This window comes from Bufo gargarizans, chromosome 7, assembly GCF_014858855.1.
Source record: "Bufo gargarizans isolate SCDJY-AF-19 chromosome 7, ASM1485885v1, whole genome shotgun sequence".
Taxonomy (NCBI): Eukaryota; Metazoa; Chordata; class Amphibia; order Anura; family Bufonidae; genus Bufo; species Bufo gargarizans.
Genome location: NC_058086.1, coordinates 106,037,789 through 106,058,715, shown reverse-complemented (window position 1 = coordinate 106,058,715; position 20,927 = coordinate 106,037,789). Strand labels below are relative to the sequence as shown.

General features: G+C 45.6%; 1 protein-coding gene across 1 annotated transcript in view; it reads right to left on the bottom strand.

Moving 5' to 3' along the window:
• The window catches only part of DUSP12 (dual specificity phosphatase 12), a 131,444-nt gene that overhangs the window by 11,415 nt on the left and 99,102 nt on the right, over positions 1–20,927 (bottom strand). The gene's annotated exons all lie outside the window — the stretch shown is intronic.

Sequence of the window (20,927 nt, the reverse complement as noted above, 5' to 3'; positions counted from 1 at the left end):
AAATGGGATATAAACAAATACAGACATCATTAATACACTAACTCCGATAAACTTGATAAACTTCATTTTAAATAGAACCTAATATATAACAATAAAAGAGAGGCTGCAGACATTTGTGAAGTATGGAAAAAGTGACTTCAAGATTTGATTTTACTGCTATATACCGTAACTTATTCTTAGCTGCATATGGCACATAGCAGGGGTGCACAACGTTTTTTGGTCTGAGGGCAGCACCGACACCGCTCTATTTCAAGGGGCCGCAAATAAAATAAAAATGTTGATCGGTGCTCATTTGCATCGGCCTATTACACAGGCCAATGTAAAGTGATTGGGGAGGAGTGATCGCTATCACAGTCATTCCTCCGATTCGGTCCTCCGCACTGCCCCTGCTGCCTCCATCTTCGGGTCCTTGTGCTGTTTTCACCTGGCAGTGCATGGTCATGGTCACATCCACCTCATAAGCCAATGACTGGTTTCAGCGGTAATGTGGCCACAAGCAGCAGGTCACCACTGAAGCCAGTCATTGACTGGAGTGGTGTATGTGACCATGCCCATGCACTGCCAGGTGTAAACAAAGCAGGAACAAAAAGATGGAGGCAGAGGGGGCAGAACAATAGACCGGGTGGCATGGAGCAGGTAAGTATGAATCTTCTGATTCAGGGGCAATGCTGCAGGAAAAGTGGCAGCATTTTCTTCCAACCTGCCTCCTATTTATAAATCAGAGTTTTCCTTCACTGCAGAGGTTGGCGCTCAATGGTATTACCACCTCCTGCCCCCAGTTACAGGCGCCATGTATTAACCAGTAAGCACCCTCCCTTACTAGTGGGGAAAGTGCTTCTTGGTTAACCTTTAATAACCAGGCCTGAACAGACACTTTTTTGTGATTTAGCGCACCTGGTGGTTCAAATTTTTGGAACTTTATGTTTTATGTATTGGTAACTATTTTTTCCTTCACACACATAGGGCCTTATAATTTATTTTTTTGTTTTATTTGGGGGAAAAACTGTACAACACATTTCTTTAGAGTATTTCTATTCTATAGAGTATTACTATAGCTCCTTATTCTTTAAATATGCAAACTGACACCAAAATAAATTACAATTAGTTCCCTATTTAGTTTTTTTACATACTGTATTTTTTGCCCTATAAGACGCACCCCCCCTCCCCCCCCAAAAAAAAAGTGGGAGGAAAAGGGCAGTGCGTCTTATGGGGTGAATGCTGCTGTTTTTACACTGATACACTGCCGACCGCAAGCTGCACAGTTTTGTAATGGCAGCGGGGCCTGGTGCAGTCACTGTATTCTATTGCACCGGGCCCCGCTCACTGTACTAATGGTATCTACTGTAACTGCAGTCAGGCAATGTTTAACCATAAATATGTTTGATCCAGCAGCCTTTACTTACCATCATAGACGGCTGGAGGCAAGAGGCTGGGCGGGCGGGCACTGGCAGTGTAACTTCCTACGTCACGTGCCTCCTCTGCCCACTTTATGAATGAAGCCGGCGGCGCAGGCACATGATGTAGGAAGTTACGCTGCCAGTGCCTGCCCCACCTCCTGCCTCGAGCCTGTTATGATCGTAGGTACAGTCTGCTGGATCGAACATAACTATAGTTAAACATTGCCTGCCTGCAGATACAGTAGATACCAGTACAGTGAGCGGGGCCCGATGCAATAGAATACAATGACTGCACTGGGCCCCTGCTGCCATTTAAAAACTAGTGTAGATGCCAGCCCCCACCCCCTGTATTGGGGTCATTCACATTCATGCCATCCACAGACGTCCCCCCCCCCCCCACCCCCCCCCAACAGTGCCTGCCACAGACGCCCCCCCCCAACAGTGCCTGCCACAGACGCCCCCCCAACAGTGCCTGCCACAGACTCCCCCCCCAACAGTGCCTGCCACAGACTCCCCCCCCCCATAACAGTGTCATTCACAGGCTACCATTAGTTCAAAGCCCACCTTTTGGTTCAAAATATATATATATTTATTTTTTTTTCCTCCTCAAAAACCTAGGTGCGTCTTATAGGGCGAAAAATACGGTAATATGTATGGTTTCATGTGAATGGGGCGATAATGGTGACCGTTTTGGTTGGTGTGGGTGTTTTTCTTTTATGTATTTATTATTTTATTTAATTTTTAAATTTTTTCTGCTACAACATATATCCCCCAAGAGGTAATAAAAATACCTTTGGGAGACACTGACACTTTGTTAATGTTTCACTTTTTCCCTTAAAATTTTTTCCTTTTATTTGTATTTTATTGATATTTTAGTGTATTTTTTTAAATTGGTTTATTACCTATATTTTTAATATATTTTTGCCACATAACATGTCCCCCCAAGGTGTCATAAAAAGACTGTTGGAGGACAATGAACACTATAATTTAGCATTAATTATTTTATTTGTATTCTATTATTATTTTATACATAGTTTTGCAACACAAAATGTTCCCTAAGGGATCATAAAAAAGGACAATGAACGCTCTTATATTTTGAAATGTTTTTCTTTTTTTGTTTTTCTTTTCTTTATATTTTAAATAATTTTCAATTTTGTTTGCCACAATTTTTTTCTTTCATTTGTGTTTTATTATATATTTATTAATATATATATATATTTGAATTTTTTAACTTATTTTTCAATATTTTTTTTCACTTAATTTGTCCCCAAGAGGTCACTAAAAGACCTTTGGGAGACAATAGGAGATTTTTTTTTGCACTATGTCCACTGTAACTGGGCATCCAAGGGAGCTCCAGTTACAGGGGAAACCAGCCTGCTGTGGGGGGCATTGCATCTCCTGACCCTGCAGCTCTGCGCTCCTATGCCCCCAAGCCAAGTCCACCATGCATAGCGCTCATACACTGCTTCTGCCTTCTCCTCAGGTTTTGTGCTGCCAGTGACAGCCGGGGACCCGTCCTGCTACAGTGCGGGAGCAGGAACTGTAAGGCCTCTTTCACACGGGCGTCGCGTGTGAGGGCCGGATAGGATGTGGGTGTGTCGCAGGAAAATCATGGGATTTTGCCTGTGAGTGGGGTGAGTTTTCTATGCGATTGCATTGCGTTCTTCAGTTTTTTCCACGCGAATGCAATGCATTTTGCACGCGCATGAGAAAAAACTGAATGTGGTACCCAGACCCGAACCCGTACTTCTTCAGTTAAGTTCGGCTTTAGGTTAGGTATTCTGTAAATTTAATTATTTTCCCTTATAACATGGTTATAAGGGAAAAATAATAGCATTTTCAATTTTCACGCAGCCCCATTCACTTCTATGGGGCCTGCGTTCCGTGAAAAACGCACAATATAGAGCTTGCTGCGATTTTGACGCAATGCACAAGTGATGCATGAAAATCACTGCTCATGTACACAGCCCCATTGAAGTGAATGGGCCCGGATTCAGTGCTGGTGCAATGCATTCACCTCACGCATTGCACCCGCGCAGAATTCTCGCCCGTGTGAAAGGGGCCTAATGGTCTGTTGTGCGGTGCTGCGGGCAGAAACACAGCTGACCACATGATCATCTGTGGCTCTGTCTAGGAGGAAGGGGGCCACGAATCATGGCTATGGGGGGGCATGCGCCCCTGGCGTAGAGTGAATTTCTATCCTAAAACATTTTTTTTAAATAGATACAAAATTCTGTCCAGAAGAAAGTCCAAGACTATGTCAAATGAGTTATCCCTTAATTTCAAACAACCATATGCACATTCTTGTTTGTAAGAGGCTGCTTAGCTGAAACTTGTCACACATGCTTGTATTTTCTTTATGGCATGTAAGAAGGAACAAGGAGCAGTCATTGACAGAAGATACGTGTCACCGAGGTTCCTGGCCTCGGTGAGGTAAGAACCAGATTTTTTTCCTGAAGTGTCAGTTCTGTAGTGCAGTCTGACACTTCAGCTGTCAGAATGGCTGTAAAGCCAATCCGGGCCGGTTCTTATTGGGAGCAGCCAAAGAGCAGGGTGGGCGGCTGTTCCCTGCGGTTCCAGGCCAGGTTTTGGCTGGAATATAAAAACCCAACCAGCATGTTCAGGTGGTGTGGATTATCCTCCATCTGCTAGTGGAGTGCTGGCAGTCTGGGTGTTGGAGCTTGAGGGTTTGGGCCTTGACTAAGCCTGCTACATTGTTAGTGGATAAAAGCACATGGACTACTGCTTCCTTCAAGGACTTATGTGCTGCAGCCTGGTGTGAACTAACACCAGACTCAAGGTGACTGTTTTTTCTTGAAATTGTTATTTTGTCACTTTACGTCTGTGTGAATAAAACAGTGCACTATTTAAGTTAAAGACGTTGTAATTGCCTCTGTACTGCATCCGCAAGCCTGTCTACCAGAATAAATCCCCACATTTGGTGTCAGATGCGGGCAAGCGCAGTGAGGCAGGCCTGAAGGCCAAAACGTTTTTGATTTATCCGGGCACAAGTGCATGTCCTACATTAAGCCGGCAAGGTTACGACCCGTATCCCCTGACAAAATGGAGGCGGTCGTGAAGGCCCTCGTGGAGGATAACTTGCAGCAGCGGGAGGCTAACAAGCAGCAACAAGAAACAAACCAGCTGCTTTTGCAACATATAATGGCGTTGCAGGCGCTAGGAGCGTCCCAGAATGTCCACGATGCCCGGAAAGCTGTCCGCGCAGCGATTCCAAAGATGACCCCCTTGGATGACGTCGAGACCTATCTGGCGGTCTTCGAAAAAGTGGCCGTGAGGGAAAAGTTACCCCGAGACCGGTGGGCTGAGGTCGTTTGCCCCGTTCCTGGCGTCCGGTCCCCAGCAAGTATTGTTTGATCTCCCCGATGATCAGGCGGCCGACTACCCGACAGTAAAAGGTGAGATCCTGGCAAGACTCGGGGTGAATGTGTTGGTCCGGGCCCAGAGGGTGCATCAGTGGGAATTTAACCCGGCTGAACCCGCCAGACCACAATATTATGATCTGCTGCACAGTTTGCAAAAATGGCTGCAGCCTGACATGTTGACTCCCACTGCTATGTTGGATTGGCTGTTGGCGGATGTGTTTTGGAGGGCTTTGCCGTACCCTCTCCAGCACTGGATCGGCCAGGTGTCTCCGAATAATGCCCTGGAGATGGTCGACCTGGTGGAGCGCTATGAGGCCACCAGAAATCTACAGGGGGGTTCTTTTGGGAGGGGGCCAGTTAAACCCCCGGAAAACTCCACCCCAGACCCGGCGGCCAGTGCCAGCTAGACCCGCCCGGGATGTACCCCCTGCCGACCCAAACCCGGTGGTCTGCTGGCGTTGTCAGGAGCCTGGACACATAAGGGCCGACTGTCCCCATCGGGGGGAACCCATGGACACCAACTATGGCTTCCGCAACTCATTATATGCCAGAATATTGTGTGCCACAGGAATTTCAGAGACTATGGACAATAGCCACCTGTGCCAGGCGGAAGTGGGGGGCACTCTGGCGGTGCCTCTGCTGGATTCAGGGAGCCTGGTGTCCCTGGTAAGAGCTGCCCTGGTGCGGCCGGCTGAGTATACTGGCCGAAGAGACGGCGTTGTCTGCATACATGGGGACTTAAAGGAGTATCCCACCGCCCTGGTCTCTCTGTCAATGGTGGCCGGCAGGTGGATGCATGAGGTGGCTGTCGCCACAAAGCTACCATATGAATTGATAATTGGGAGAGACTTCCCCGGGTTCCCGGCACCCTGGCTGGATACGAAAGTTACCCGGGAGACAGATGTACCCCTAGCAGAGTGGCCTGACTCAGGGGGGAGGCCAGAACCTTGGGAACCTGAGTCAGAAGGACCAGCAGTAGGGGTGACCGCCACTTCGGTGGAAGAGGGGGAGCCAACCCCGTTAAGTGTGATGGTGGGAGACGTAGAGGATTTGCCGCCGGGTCCTGAGCTGGCAGACCTCAATGTCTCTGGGGATAATTTCGGTACAGCACAACACCAGGATCCGACTATCTCGAGCCTGGGAAAATGTGGTAGTAGTTGAGGGTGAGCCGCAACAACCGGGGGCCGAATCTATGTTCCCACATTTTGTGGTTCAACAGGAGATGCTGTACTGGGTAAATAAACTACGGGGTGAACATATTGAACAGCTGGTGGTGCCCCAGGCATATCGCAAGCTCGTGTTGGAATTAGCCCACCAACATGTTCTTGGGGGACACCTGGGCCAGCAGAAAACGCAGGACCGGATTTTACAGCGGTTTTACTGGCCCAGTGTGTTCAGAGATGTAGAAGAGTTTTGCAAGTCTTGCCCAACCTGCCAGATAACCAGCCCCCAGCCACATTTCCGTAGTCCTCTGGTCCCTCTCCCGATTATTGAGGTTCCCTTCGAGCGGATCGCTATGGATCTCATAGGCCCAGTACCGAAGTCAGCTAGAGGGCACCAGCACATCCTGGTCATCCTCGACTACGCCACGCGGTACCCGGAGGCAGTGCCACTGCGTCATACGTCAGCCAAACTCATAGCTAAGGAGTTAATGGAAATGTTTTCTAGAGTGGGTCTGCCTAAGAAGGTTCTAACTGACCAAGGGACCCCATTTATATCCAAGGTCATGAGGGAACTCTGTAAGTTGCTCCACATAAAACAGTTACGGACATCCGTGTATCATCCGCAAACTGATGGCCTGGTAGAGAGGTTTAACCAGACGCTAAAAAATATGTTGAAAAGAGCAGTGTCTAACGATGGGAAGGACTGGGACGTTCTTCTTCCCTATCTCATGTTCGCAGTGCGAGAAGTGCCCCAGGCCTCTACCGGATTCTCGCCCTTCGAACTGCTATACGGCAGACACCCTCGTGGTTTATTGGACGTCGCCAAAGAGGCGTGGGAACAACAAACCACACCGCACAAAAGTGTAGTAGAGTATGTCACCCAGATGCAGGGACGGATGGAAACAGTGTTACCTCTGGTTAGGGAGCATATGGAGGCAGCGCAGCGAGCCCAGAGTAGGGTCTATAATCGACAGGCTCGGGTCAGAAACTTTAACCCGGGTGATCGGGTGTTGGTTCTGGTACCGACTGTAGATAGTAAGTTCCTAGCTAGGTGGCAGGGGCCGTACGAGGTACTAGAAAAAATTGGACCGGTAGATTACAAAGTACACCAGCCAGGGAGGTGAAAGCCGCAGCAGGTGTACCATGTGAATCTGCTCAAGCCGTGGAAGGAAAGGGAAACCTTTACGGAAGACAACCCACGACCAGGGTTCCTAGGGGAAGCGGTTTCGGCCCCTCAGTCTGAAGCAGGGGAAGCGGCTGTCACAGTGAAAATTGCTGACAGCCTCTCCTCTAAACAGGCTGTCCGTAATCCGGCATGACATTGTCACTGAGCCTCAGGCGAAAGTCCGGTTAAAACCGTACCGGGTACCCGAGGCTCGGTGACAAGCCATCACGGAGGAAGTGCAGCTAATGCTCCAGCTGGGTGTCATCGAGGAGTCAAAAAGTGAGTGGGCCAGTCCGATGAAATTAATACCCAAGCCAGACGGGACATTGCGGTTCTGTAATGACTTTCGCAAACTTAATGAGGTGTCCAAGTTTGACGCGTATCCCATGCCCCGAGTGGATGAGCTTATTAAAAAGTTAGGCCAAGCCCGGTATTTTTCTGTGTTGGACCTCACCAAAGGGTACTGGCAGGTACCCTTGACGGAGGCTGCCAAAGAAAAAACGGCTTTCATCACGCCAGAGGGGCTGTATCAGTACAAGGTATTACCCTTTGGTCTACATGGCGCTCCCGCCACGTTTCAAAGGTTAAAGGACATTGTACTCCGTCCACATCGTCTGTACGCTTCGGCGTACCTGGACGATATCGTTGTCCATAGCACCGACTGGGAAAGTCACTTACCTAAAGTACAGGCTGTAGTGGACTCCCTTAGGAAGGCTGGCTTAACCGCTAACCCGAAAAAGTGCTCAATAGGGTTAGAAGAGACCAAGTACCTGGGGTATGTCATTGGGCGCGGAATGATCAAACCTCAGGTGAACAAAATTGAGGCAATTAGGAATTGGCCCCGACCTGTCACTACTCGGCAAGTAAAGTCGTTCCTGGGTATGGTGGGGTACTATATGAGGTTTGTCCCCAATTTTGCTACAGTCGCTGCACCATTGACAGGCCTTTTGAAGGGACACAAGTCAGTGACGGTCCACTGGAATGAGCAGGCGGAAAAGGCTTTCTCCGCTTTGAAGTCGGCCCTGTGTGGGTCCCCGGTTTTGGTGACACCCGACTTCAAAAGGGAGTTTATAGTGCAGACCGATGCCTCCGAGGTAGGTCTCGGTGCTGTACTATATCAAGATATTGACGGGGAGGAGCATCCCGTTGTCTTCCTCAGCCTGAAGCTCACCCCAGCTGAGACTAGGTACAGTATAGTGGAGAGAGAGTGCCTGGCCATCAAGTGGGCACTCGAGTCTCTCTGCTACTACATTTTGGGGAGAAGGTTCCGTCTGGTGACCGACCACTCCCTCCTGAAATCGATGAGCCAGGCCAAAGAGAGGAATACTCGGGTCACCAGGCGGTTCTTATCTTTGCAAAATTTTAAGTTTTCCGTGGAACACAGGGAAGGCAGGTTACAGGGAAACGCGGGTGCCCTATCCCGCGTACACTGTCTGGCAAGTGTTCACCCCCTCAGGGTTGAACAAAGGGGGGAGATATGTAAGAAGGAACAAGGAGCCGTTGTTAGCCGAGATACGCGTCAATGAGGTTCCTGGCCTCGGTGAGGTAAGAACCGTATTTTTTTCCTGAAGTGTCAGTTCTGTAGTGCAGTCTGACACTTCAGCTGTCAGAATGGCTGTAAAGCCAATTTGGGTCGGTTCTTATTGGGAGCAGCCAAAGAGCAGGGTGGGCGGCTGTTCCCCGCGGTTCCAGGCCAGGTTTTGGCTGGAATATAAAAACCCAACCAGCATGTTCAGGTGGTGTGGATTATCCTCCATCTGCTAGTGGAGTGCTGGCAGTCTGGGTGTTGGAGCTTGAGGGGTTGGGCCTTGACTAAGCCTGCTACATTGTTAGTGGACAAAAGCACATGGACTACTGCTTCCTTCAAGGACTTATGTGCTGCAGCCTGGTGTGAACTAACACCAGACTCAAGGTGACAGTTTTTTCTTGAAATTGTTATTTTGTCACTTTACGTCTGTGTGAATAAAACAGTGCACTATTTAAGTTAAAGACGTTGTAATTGCCTCTGTACTGCATCCACAAGCCTGTCTACCAGAGCAAATCCCCACAGGCAATAAAGTGAAAATGTATTAGAATTAGAGATGAGCTAATCAAAGTTGACAAAGAGGAATTCAATCCGAATTTCAGGAAAAATTCGATTCGCAACAAAGCCAAATTTTCTCACACTTCATGGTAATGAATCACATTTTTTCCTAAAATGGCTGCTGCACATGTTAGGATATGGAGCAAAGAACTGTGGGAATGAAGGATCACCCACGATTCCATGCATGCAGCCAATCAGCAGCCAGTCCCTGTGATGTCACAGCCCTATAAATACACTCAGCCATTTTGGATTCTGCCATTTTCCAGTGTCCATAATGCAGGGAGAGACGTTAGCAGGCGTTAGGTGCAGTGTTAGAAAAGGCTATTGTGCTGAAAAAACGATTTACAAGTTTAGGGAAAGAATATTAAAGGTGTAGGGAAAGCATAGGGAGGCATCATCCACACTATAAAAGGAGAAAAGGCTGCAATAGGAGAGCGTGTACAGTCTGGGTAATAGGAGCGAATCTATTACACCATGCTGCACTTATTGGGGATCCAAATTGCCATTATACTGCTGCTTTTAGGTTTGCACTAGATGATACCTCTGTAATTCCAGCAAACCTTGTTTGTTATTGGGGTGCAAGTGCTGTGTTGCAGGGTGTATTTCTACAAAATATACGTATGTCATATTAACCGTTCTGCGGTGCAGTTACATTGTACTACACATTTTTTGGGGGTGTTTTAATAGCAAAACGTATGCAAGCTGATGGCATTAGTAAAACTTATCAGAATCATGATCAGTCTTAAAAATGCCTAATCAGTCAAAAAAATGCATTGAAATGCTGGATCAGTCTTTCCGGTGTCATCCGGCAAAACGGACCCGGCATTTCCGTTTTTAATTTTTTTTTCGGTCTGCGCATGCATTCCGGTATTTTGAATGCCGGGTTCGGCACTAATTCATTCCTATGGGAAAAAATGCTGGATCCGGCATTCAGGCAAGTCTTCAGATTCTTTCGCCAAAGATAAAACCGTACCATGCTACGATTTTCTCTTTTGCCTGATCAGTCAAAATGACTGAAGACATCCTGAACGGATTACTCTCCATTCAGAATGCATGGGGATAGGCCTGATCAGTTCTTTTCCGGTAGAGCCCCTGTGACGGAACTCTAAGCTGGAAAAGAAAAACGCTAGTGTGAAAGTACCCTAAAAAGTACGCATTATTTGCTGTTCTGCAGTGCAGTTACTTTGTACTACAGCCTTTTTTGTGGTGTATAAGTGTGAAAAAGGAACATATTATTTGCCGTTCTGCGGTACAGTTACCTTTTTACACTTCTATATCCCAAAAAAGGGATTGCTAGTAGTATGTGACAGGAAAGGTGAAACTACAGAATGAAACAATAGTATTTCAGAACATAAATATTCATAGTACACGGCATAAATACAGAATATCTGCTATACATACAGTACATGAGGTAATGCAATGACAATGAGCTATCAGATACAAGAAAAATATAATAAACTACAGTGTAATGTCACAGATACTGTACTTACCGACTATGCTTACAGGCTGTAAAAACAGATGAGCAGAAAAAGAAGTGAGAGAACCAGGAAGTACCCATAATGCACTGGGAACTGAGGCAAACAAAGTACACAAACTCACCAGTAGATGGTGCTGTTACCACACAATATAATGCAGATAAACCGCTACCCGACCGCCTAACACAGGGATGCGTCCTGCGGGCAGTCGGGTTATTCCTCATGGGCGCAGAGATGACGCACCAAGCCGGCCCACACATGCGCAGTGCGGGCCGGGAATCGTTGCAACAGAAGTTCGCTGGCAGGCTGGTGACTTAAAAATAAAAAAATCGAATCACAAGCCATATAACACCTTATATTTATAAATATAGTGTGTTAAATGGCTTCTGTGCTCTCTGCTGGTTCCTTTTCGTCGGTTGGTTCCATCAGAGAGCACAGACAATTAAGTGCACAAAACAGAACACATTTAGCCCCAGATCACCCTCCCCCCCATCACCCCAATTAACCCCTTGATCACCCCTGTCAATCACTAGTGAAAGGGGAAAAAAGTGATCAGTGTAAACTGTCCCTTTTTTTTCACCAGCATTGACGGTTAGGTTTTAGGTTAGTTTAGGCGCCTTTGGTAGGTAGTTAGCGTCGGTTAGCGCCCAGCCCACCGCACCGCAGTCACCGATTCGCTGATTAGCGTATCGTTAAATCAGCATTGGTAATTTTATAGTATCTGTAAGTGAGCAGAACTGATCACAGTCAGATCTATAAATAGCATTAGTATCACCTTAGATCGCCCTCCACCCAAAACGCAGTGTTTGCCCGATCAGGCCTGATCGGTCACCCACACGTGCGTTCACCCACACCTGCCCCGCCGCAGTGACAATTTTTTTATTTTATTTTTTATCACTGCGCAATCACTACACAAGTGCTGCGGCGATAAAAAAAAATAAAAAATCAGTTTTAATATTTATCAATTGCAGCGGCTTCCTGTACTTCGCTTAGCCTCCCATTTGTAAGACACGCTTGCTTTTTTTTTTCTTGGTTAGTCTCAGGGAATACCCCCTAAATTTAGCTGACCAAATGGCAAGTAAGGGGTATTCTTCTGAAGAGGCCTACAGGCTTCTGACCCAGTCGGATGAGGAATGGGAACTAGAGATGAGCGAACTTCTGTTTTAAGTTCGGCGTCTAAAGTTCGGGGGCGGGTTAGCGGAGAATCCCGATCTGGAACCGGATATGGATTCCGACTTCCGTTGTGGTCCGTGGTAGCGGAATCAATAATGGCCGATTATTGATTCCGCTACCACGGACCACAACGGAAGTCGGAATCCATATCCGGTTCCAGATCGGGATTCTCCGCTAACCCGCCCCCGAACTTTAGACGCCGAACTTAAAACAGAAGTTCGCTCATCTCTAATGGGAACCCTCATCTGACGAATCCAGCGGGTCAGAATATAAGCCTGTAGGAAGCAGTGGCAGTATGACCGAAAGTTCTGACGATGAGGTTGAGGTCCCTGATACCACCAGGCGTACCCGGCCCGTGTTGCTAGACCACAGGTTGGCAGGATCCGCTTCAAGAGCAGCAGAGTGGAGCTGGCACTGTCGGATTACGTGGTGAGGCATACACCAGCAGCGTAGGCCATCCTGGACCTAGTACCAGCACTGCCATAGAACATGGTGAAGTAGCGAGCACCAGAAGGGCAGTTGAAGCTGGTACGGTGGCACGTGCAGTAGTTACCCCGTCGCAGCCACCGCACAGACAGGCCCGTAGAGCCCCTAGAGTCCCTGAGGTGCTGGCAAACCCTGATTGGCAGCCCCCATCTTCAGCCGCACCAGTAGTTCCCCCTTTCACCGCCCAGTCTGGAGTTCAGGTTGAGACCGCTCAGATCGGCTCGGCACTGGGGTTTTTTGAGCTGTTCTTTACTGCGGAGCTCTTGGACTTAGTTGTGGCAGAAACAAACCGGTATGCCACTCAATTTATAGCCGCCAACCCGGGAAGCTTTTATGCTCAGTCTTTCCGGTGAAAAACCGTCCAAGTTTTCGAATATAAAACTTTTCTGGGCCTTCTCCCCAACATGGGCCTGACAAAAAAAAAAAAAAGCATGAATTGCGGTCATATTGGTCCACAAACCCAATTCATCAGATTCCCATGTTCTCTGCTGCCATGTCCAGGACACGATTTGAGACCATCATGCATTTCCTGCACTTTAATGACAACAGCACCTCTAGTCCAACTTTAACACCAAATTTGCATATTTGTATACCCCTGAGCAAAACATCTGCATAGACGAACCCCTGATACATTTTACCGGGCGCCTTGGCTTCAAACAATACATACCAAGCAAGCGTGCACGGCAAGCGTGAGTCGGTTGCCCTGACTACCTGGGGAGCAATGGGAAGACAGTCTGGGACTTGGTGTCACCCTTATTTGGCAAGGGGTACCATCTTTATGTGGACTATTTTTACACAAGTGTGCCCCTCTTCAAGCATTTGTTTCTAGAACAGATTGGCTGCTGTGGCACCGCACGACCTAGTCGCTGGGGCTTCCCCCAACGACTCGTTACCATCAGTCTTGCAAGGGGGGAGAGGGCTGCCTTGTGTAACAAAGAACTGCTTGCGGTGAAATGGAGAGACAAGCGTGACATTTACATGCTCTCCTCCATTCACGCAAACACGACAATACAAATTGAATGAGCAACCAGTGTCATTGAAAAGCCCCTCTGTGTCCACAACTATAATTTGCTCATGGGAGGGGTGGACATCAACGACCAGATTTTGGCTCCTTATTTACTTTCCCGCAGGACCAAACGCTGGTATATGAAGGTGTCTGTATACCTAATTCAATTGGCGATGTACAATAGTTTTGTTCTCTACAGTAAGGCTGGAAGAACATGACCCTTCCTCAAATTTCAGGAAGAGATCATCGAGAACCTCCTGTATCTAGGAGGTTCCATGGCCCCAACCACCAGTGTAGTGAGCCGTCTACACGAGCGACATTTCCCCAATGTCGTTGCTGGTACCTCAACCCAAGCGTCACCCCGAAAAAGATGTCGTGTCTGTAGCAGGAGTGGAATAAGGCGTGACACCCGCTATTTCTGTCCTGACTGCTCTGACCACCCTGCCCTATGCTTAGGGGAGTATTTCCGGAAGTACCACACACAGGTACACTTAGTATAGGGATTGCGTGACACAGGACAGGCACACAGGGCTCTTAGGGCCCTTTCACACACAGCTGCTGCAAACCTCTCCTTTCACCTGGGACAAAGTGAATAATGTACTTCGCCACATCTCTGGGCGCTTTGCACATTGTCCCATGGGGAAGGAGAGGTTTTTCCTTTAAAAGGTAAAAAATAAAAAATCTTAGGTAAGCAAAAATGTTCCAAAAGTTCAATAAAGTTTATAAAAGTTATGTTTTGTTTTCAAATGTTATATAAAGTTAATGTTAATACATTTATTGCGTCGTGGCCTTTTTTTTTTTTTTTTTACTTTCTAGGTGGACCAACCGATTGACCAGTTGTAGCACTGATGTGCATTCTGACAGAAGCATTGCACGGCTGTCAGATTACACAAAAGTCGGTGTATGCGGCGCTGCAACACGAGATTTCTCCTCTGCAGTAAAAAAAGATACGTTTGCCGAGGCTTATGAGCTGAGGGGCGGTGTTCATATGCTTTGGCAAACACTTTGTATATAAAAAAATTATAATAATTCCGGCAATGATTTATTCATCCACATCGATTGATGTGAATGGGGAAATCGGGCTTGCCAGGGCATACGGGCTGAGTGGGTTTGGATGTTGGGCGGAGCTCCTATGTCCTGGCAGATGCCTTTCCCCTCTTTTTTTTTTGCACATTTTTTGGCAGAGATTTTTTCATCCACATTGATCGATGCGAATGAAGAAATCTGTGCTGTTCATTTTTTCTTTCAGCCCAAAGGCTGAACGAAAAAAAAAAGCTCATTACCCATATGCTCAATATAAGGAGAATAGCAGAAACTCCAAATTCTGGCCATACATGTCATGATTGTGGAGACACTCAAATGCCAGGGCAGTACAAACACCCCACAAATGACCCCATTTTGGAAAGAAGACACCCCAAGGTATTTGCTGAGGGGCATATTGAGCCCATGAAAGATTGAACTTTTTGTCCCAAGTTAGCGCAAAGGGAGACTTTGTGAGAAAAAATTAATAAATATCAATTTCCGCTAACTTGTGCCAAAAAAAACCCCCAACAAGTGATCCCATTTTGTAAAGAAGACACCCCAAGGTATTCCGTGAGGGGTATGGTGAGTTAATGTAAAATTTTATTTTTTGTCAGTGGAATATGAGACTTTAAAAGATAAAATAATGGCGGGCAGGCACTCAATTTATGGGTATTTGAAATACCATTAAAACTATATGAGCATAAAACAATACAATAGATAACAATAATATAACAATTTATGGCTATGAGCCAGGATTAAATATTTATAAAGATACAGTGCAAATAGTTTTAGCAGCAATATCCTAGCAACAATGTATAGCAGCAGTTAGTAACAGTTAAATAGCAGCAATATCAGTTATTAAATTAATGGATAGCAGCAATGTGAGTTATTAAATTGCAATTAATGGATAGCAGCAATATTAGCAGCAATTGAAGGCAAAGAATCTCTTCTAGGGTTGGATTGTTAGCAATAGTTCAATGTATCAATCCCCATGTGACGTACACCAATGTTCTTAGCGGTAATAATGTATCTGTACGATGTAGCAACAATGTAGCAATAATGTTCTTAATTGCAGCATCTATGGGAGTTCAGCTATTAAGGAGGCTGAAGTCAATAGCTAGATGTCTATTTTCCTTCTTATGCGTTGCAGATAATCGCACCTTCAAATACAGTCTCGTTTTTGTGTAAGGAATCCTCTTTTATGCACATTGAATATTCTATTACTCACAGTTCAGCTGTCTTCTGGTGCGGCGTCCCGCCCCAATTCTGAGAACAGACTGACCTTTATCTTTCAGAAACTACGATCGCAGCTTGTATTTCAAAAGTCGGCGTTCCTCATGCTATGGTGGCGTCTCTGTTTGATATTAATTCCGCCCCTCCAGTGTTTGGATCGCCTCTTAACTTCTTTAATCCAGCTGCCGGAGTTCCACTTTGCAAAGAATAGGTCGATTTACTGCGAGTTCTTTAAATTTCTTTGATTCCTCTTGGAGCGCTCCAGCAGTACAATCTTCAGTTTTAGTATGCTTGTTCACCCAAACATGTTTCGGAGCACGAACTCGCTCGTTCCTCAGAATTCATGTAAAATTTTATTTTTTGTCACAAGTTAGTGGAATATGAGACTTTGTAAGAAAAGAAAAAAAATCATTTTCCGCTAACTTGTGACAAAAAATAAAAACTTCCATGAACTCACTATGCCCATCAGCAAATACCTTAGGGTGTCTACTTTCCGAAATGGGGTCATTTGTGGGGTGTTTCTACTGTCTGGGCATTGTAGAACCTCAGGAAACATGACAGGTGCTCGGAAAGTCAGAGCTGCTTCAAAATGCAGAAATCTACATTTTTGTACCATAGTTTGTAAATGCTATAACTTTTACCCAAACCAATAAATATACACTTATTGCATTTTTTTTTATCAAAGGCATTTAGAATAAATTTAGAGAAAAATGTATACAGAAATGTAGTTTTATTAGAAAAAATTTACAACCGAAAGTGAAAAATGTCATTTTTTTGCAAAAATTTTGGTCAATTTCGATTAATATGAAAAAATGAAATTAGCAATGAAATACCACAAAATGAAAGCTCTATTAGTGAGAAGAAAAGGAGGTAAAATTCATTTGGGTGGTAAGTTGACCGAGCAATAAACCGTGAAAGTAGTGCAGTGCAGACTTGTAAAAAGTGGTCTGGTCATTAAGGGGGTTTAACCTAGGGGAGCTGAGGTGGTTAAATACAACACAGGTAATTTGCAATGTCTAAACTGATAAACACAAAAAAATAATTGGATTTGCATCTGACAGAACACTCCCCGCTTGATGTCAGCCGACATCACTATTGTATTCGTTGGGTGCAAACAGTAGAATGAGTTCCCCTACTGGTCTGAAGAACAATTTGGTCTGTCAGTCTTTCATTAGTACTACATCGCCGGCCTGGAGGTTAGGCTTGCTGGTTTGCCACTTTCTCCTCGGTTGCAGATTAGGAATGTATTGCTTTTTCCACTTGTCCCAGAACGAGTTTGAGAGACTCTGTACTTGTCTCCATAGATTCCTGTAAAGATCTTTGGGATTCAATATTCCAGGTGGAGCACAAATTTGTTCAGTCTTTGGTGTAAGCAGTGTGGTGGGTGTGAAAACTGTTGGGTCATCAGGTCTATACAAAAAGGTAGGGCCTATAAACCAATTTGTGTCCTTGTGACGATTAGCAACAACAAATCTAGTTATTTGGTCTACAGGGTTGAAATGCGTAGGTACATATTTCCATTGATCAGTAGAGGTAGACCTTCTGATCCTTAGCACTCTGTTGGTGATTTAGACATAGAAGCGCCTAACTTCATTACAGATATATCCTAGTACTATCTTGCTATCAGTATAAAACTCTGAGTCTTTAATCTCCATGTCCATTTCTGTAGTGATTAGTTTGGCCAATCCCACTGCTAACACCGCGGCACATAGTTCCAGGCGTGGTATTGTGTGTTCATGGAGTGGTGTTAGTTTCGCTCTGCTCATGACGAACCCTACATGGCATTGTCTGCTGGTATCCAACGTCTTCAAGTAAGCTACAGTCACAATTGCTTTGACTGAAGGATCGCAGAAAACACAAAGTTTTTGTGTCTCAACCTTGGTAGTTGGTACAGAAACATATGGACGAGCTATGTGAAGATCAGATAAGGCTGTAAGGGAATTTTTACAGGCCATCCAAGTTTAACTTTACTCCTTGAGAAGGGGAGTGTACCAGTTTGACACTTTTCTGGTGAAGTCTCTTAACATGGCTTTAACTTCGATGAGTATATGAGCTGCAAATCCCAATGGGTCATATAAACTGCTTAGTGTGTGTCTCTTACATAAACTGCTTATGGCTGACAGTACTCCTCTGCAAGTAAAGGGCTTTTCTTCTCTGCTAACCTGGAAAGTAAAAGTATCAGCTTTTATGTCCCAGGGTAGGCCAAGGCTCCATTGCATCGGAGGTGAGTCACAGCCTAGGTCTAAATCTTTTAAGTCATCTGAATTGTTCTGAGAAGGAAAGGCTTTCGTCAATTTCTGGTTCTTTTAAGACAACTGATTGCAGTCTCATCTGAGTGCATTGATTTCAGACATTCATCCACATAGAAGTCATTCTCTACAATGAGTCTGACATCCTCTCCGTACTTCACTTCTGCTTTCTGAGCTGCACGTCTTAATCCATAGATGACAACTGCAGGAGAAGGACTAATGCCGAAGATGTGAACTTTCATACGATACTCTAACATCTTTAGAGGGATCGTTGTCCTTGAACCATAGGAATCTAAATAAATGCCTATGTTCCTTTTTAACTAGGAAGCAATGGAACATCTGTTGGATATCAGCCATGAAAGCAACAGAGTCTCTGCGAAAACGGAGGAGCACTCCTATGAGCTTGTTGTTTAGATCCGGGCCTGACAGCAAAACGTTGTTCAATGATATGCCTTCATACTTGGCACTTGAGTCAAACACTACTCTGATCTGACCTGGCTTCTTTGGGTGATAAACCCCAAACATGGATGGGTACCAGCGCTCTTTCGAGTCTCGAAGTATGGGTGCTAGCTCTGCATGACAGTTCCGGAATATCTTTTCCATGAAGGTAAAGAAGTGATCTCTCATCTCAGGTTTACATCGTAGGCTGTGCCTGAGAGACACAAATAGTTTGAAAACTTGTTCTCTATTGTTGTGTAAGCGTTGTCTTTGAGGTTTAAAGGGTAGAGGTGCAACCCAGCTTTCTGTTTCGTCCTGCTCCTTTATATCTAGGAACAGTCTATCCTCAAATGACATCGCCATACGATTGTCCTCTTTAGTCTTGCGGAAGACTGTGGATCCCAGGTGGTCTTGATTGCCATACCATCAGAAGTCATCGTAGGTGGGACCTGCAAAGATACCTGGTGATGAAGTGGTTTGCGGCAGTTCCTTGATAAAGTGATTTTTGCATGGTTGGAGAAGAGATGGGAGTCTTTTCTCAAGTGTACTGGTAAGCATGCTGTTGACTGTTGTTTGTTTGTGTACACCTCCCAAACAGACTTCTCCTACAATGACCCATCCTAAGTCAAACCTCTGGGCGTATGGAGCGTTGTGAGGTCCATTGACCTGCTGTCTAACCTTGTGGACCTGTAGGATATATCTCTCCTGAGGAGTAAGACTATCTGAGATTCAGGATCAAGGTTCGGGATCAGGTGTCTTATACCTTTCAGGTGAGGCTGATGCACTGCTACTTCCGGCTGTGGCTATCTCAGACCTGTTGTCAGGAATCTGGTTACATTCCAGTATAGTTGGTAAAAGCAGACGCACTTGACCATCGCTGTACTCAACTATGTAGCCGCTTGTCCTCCTTCCGGCTTTTTCCACAGTACCAGCACAAGTTTTTAGAGAGTAGGGGGCATCAGGTCCTCTGATGTCGAAGCTATCAAAGAAGGCAGACTTTGCTAACTCGTTGTTTGATCTAGAATTGCATAAACTTTGATGGCTTTGCCTCGGTCGCCTGCTGGGTAAACTCTCACTAGGGAGATTTTAGAGCAGGAGCTGCCTCCTCTGAGGTCCCTGCAAACCTGTACATTTAGAAGTAATTGCCAAAGTGTCAGTGTTTGTGTCCTTCAGCTCCCTGCTATGGGTTTTGGGTGAAACCCACAATGACGGCCCAGGGTGTAGAGCTGTGTTATGATCTGTGCTGTCACATTCGGCAGACTTTGTACTAACCTCACAGTCCCTGGCGAAGTGCGAAATTGCAGTCTTCCATTGACTTTTCCCTGAAGGTTCTGCACTTAAGTAGGGAATGAGGCTTCCTGTGTAAAGGGACACTCACTGTCTGCTCGGGTCCTTGGGTTTGTCTCCTCCTTGATAGGAGCTAAACTCTTTATAGACTGAACCTGTGAAAGAAACATTAATTTTCTGGACCTCCACCGTTTCCCTCCGAGGTTTACCGACTGAGGTGGTGGCACATGACATCATGAAATCAAAGCTAGGATCATTTCAGATTTTTACAACAAAATCTACAAACACATTAAATGGAGGAAATTGTACATTGTAAGTCTGTTTATATTGAGAACCATACATGACCCACTTCTCTTTCAGGTTGTATGGGAGCTTCTGAACTATGGGAGTCACACCTCTCGCAGTGTCAAGGAATGTCAAGGAATGTCATTCCCACCAGATTGCCCTCGCTACACTCAGCTCCATTAATAAGTCACTTAACCCCCCTAAGCTTTGAATAGCCTTTGTTCGCTATTTTTGGAAAGTCCTCTATTCTCTTAAATAAATTGCTTTCTATGACCTCTGCTGCGCCATAACCCTCATCAAGTCTATTCCCGACCCTTTTTAGACCAACGTCTGGATAATTTACATTGAGGTCTCCAATCCTTTTAGAGTGTTCGGTGGAGCTGCAAGCAGTGTTTTTTGTCCGCAATGTGGTGCAGAGCAAGACGGAACTGTCCTGATACACAATGTACGGGTATTTTCACAATAGCAGCAAGGAACTCCGGCAGGCTGTTCCAGCGGGTGAACAGCCTGTTAGATCCGTGCCGCCGCTAGTGCACGCGTGCCCCCGGATTACCACTACGGTCTTATTGACTATAATGGGGGCGAGCCGGAGTTCCGGCGGCAGCACGGCAAACATACCGAGAGGCAGCCGGAATAAAACTACGACATAATACAACTGGATCCATTCATGACGGATGCATGCGGTTGTATTATTGTAACATTCAAGCATTTTTACAGATCCATGAAAAAAACGCTAATGTGAAAGTAGCCTTAGCGATGATCGCCCTGAAAATCGGGTGATTTAATACAGGCTCAACCACTTCAACCCCGCTAGCTGAAACCCCCTTAATGACCAGGCACTTTTTACACTTCTGCACTACACTACTTTCACCGTTTATTGCTCGGTCATGCAACTTACCACCCAAATGAATTTTACCTCCTTTTCTTCTCACTAATAGAGCTTTCATTTGGTGGTATTTCATTGCTGCTGCCATTTTTACTTTTTTTGTTATTAATCGAAATTTAACGATTTTTTTGCAAAAAAATTTAATTTTTCACTTTCAGTTGTAAAATTTTGCAAAAAAAAAACGACATCCATATA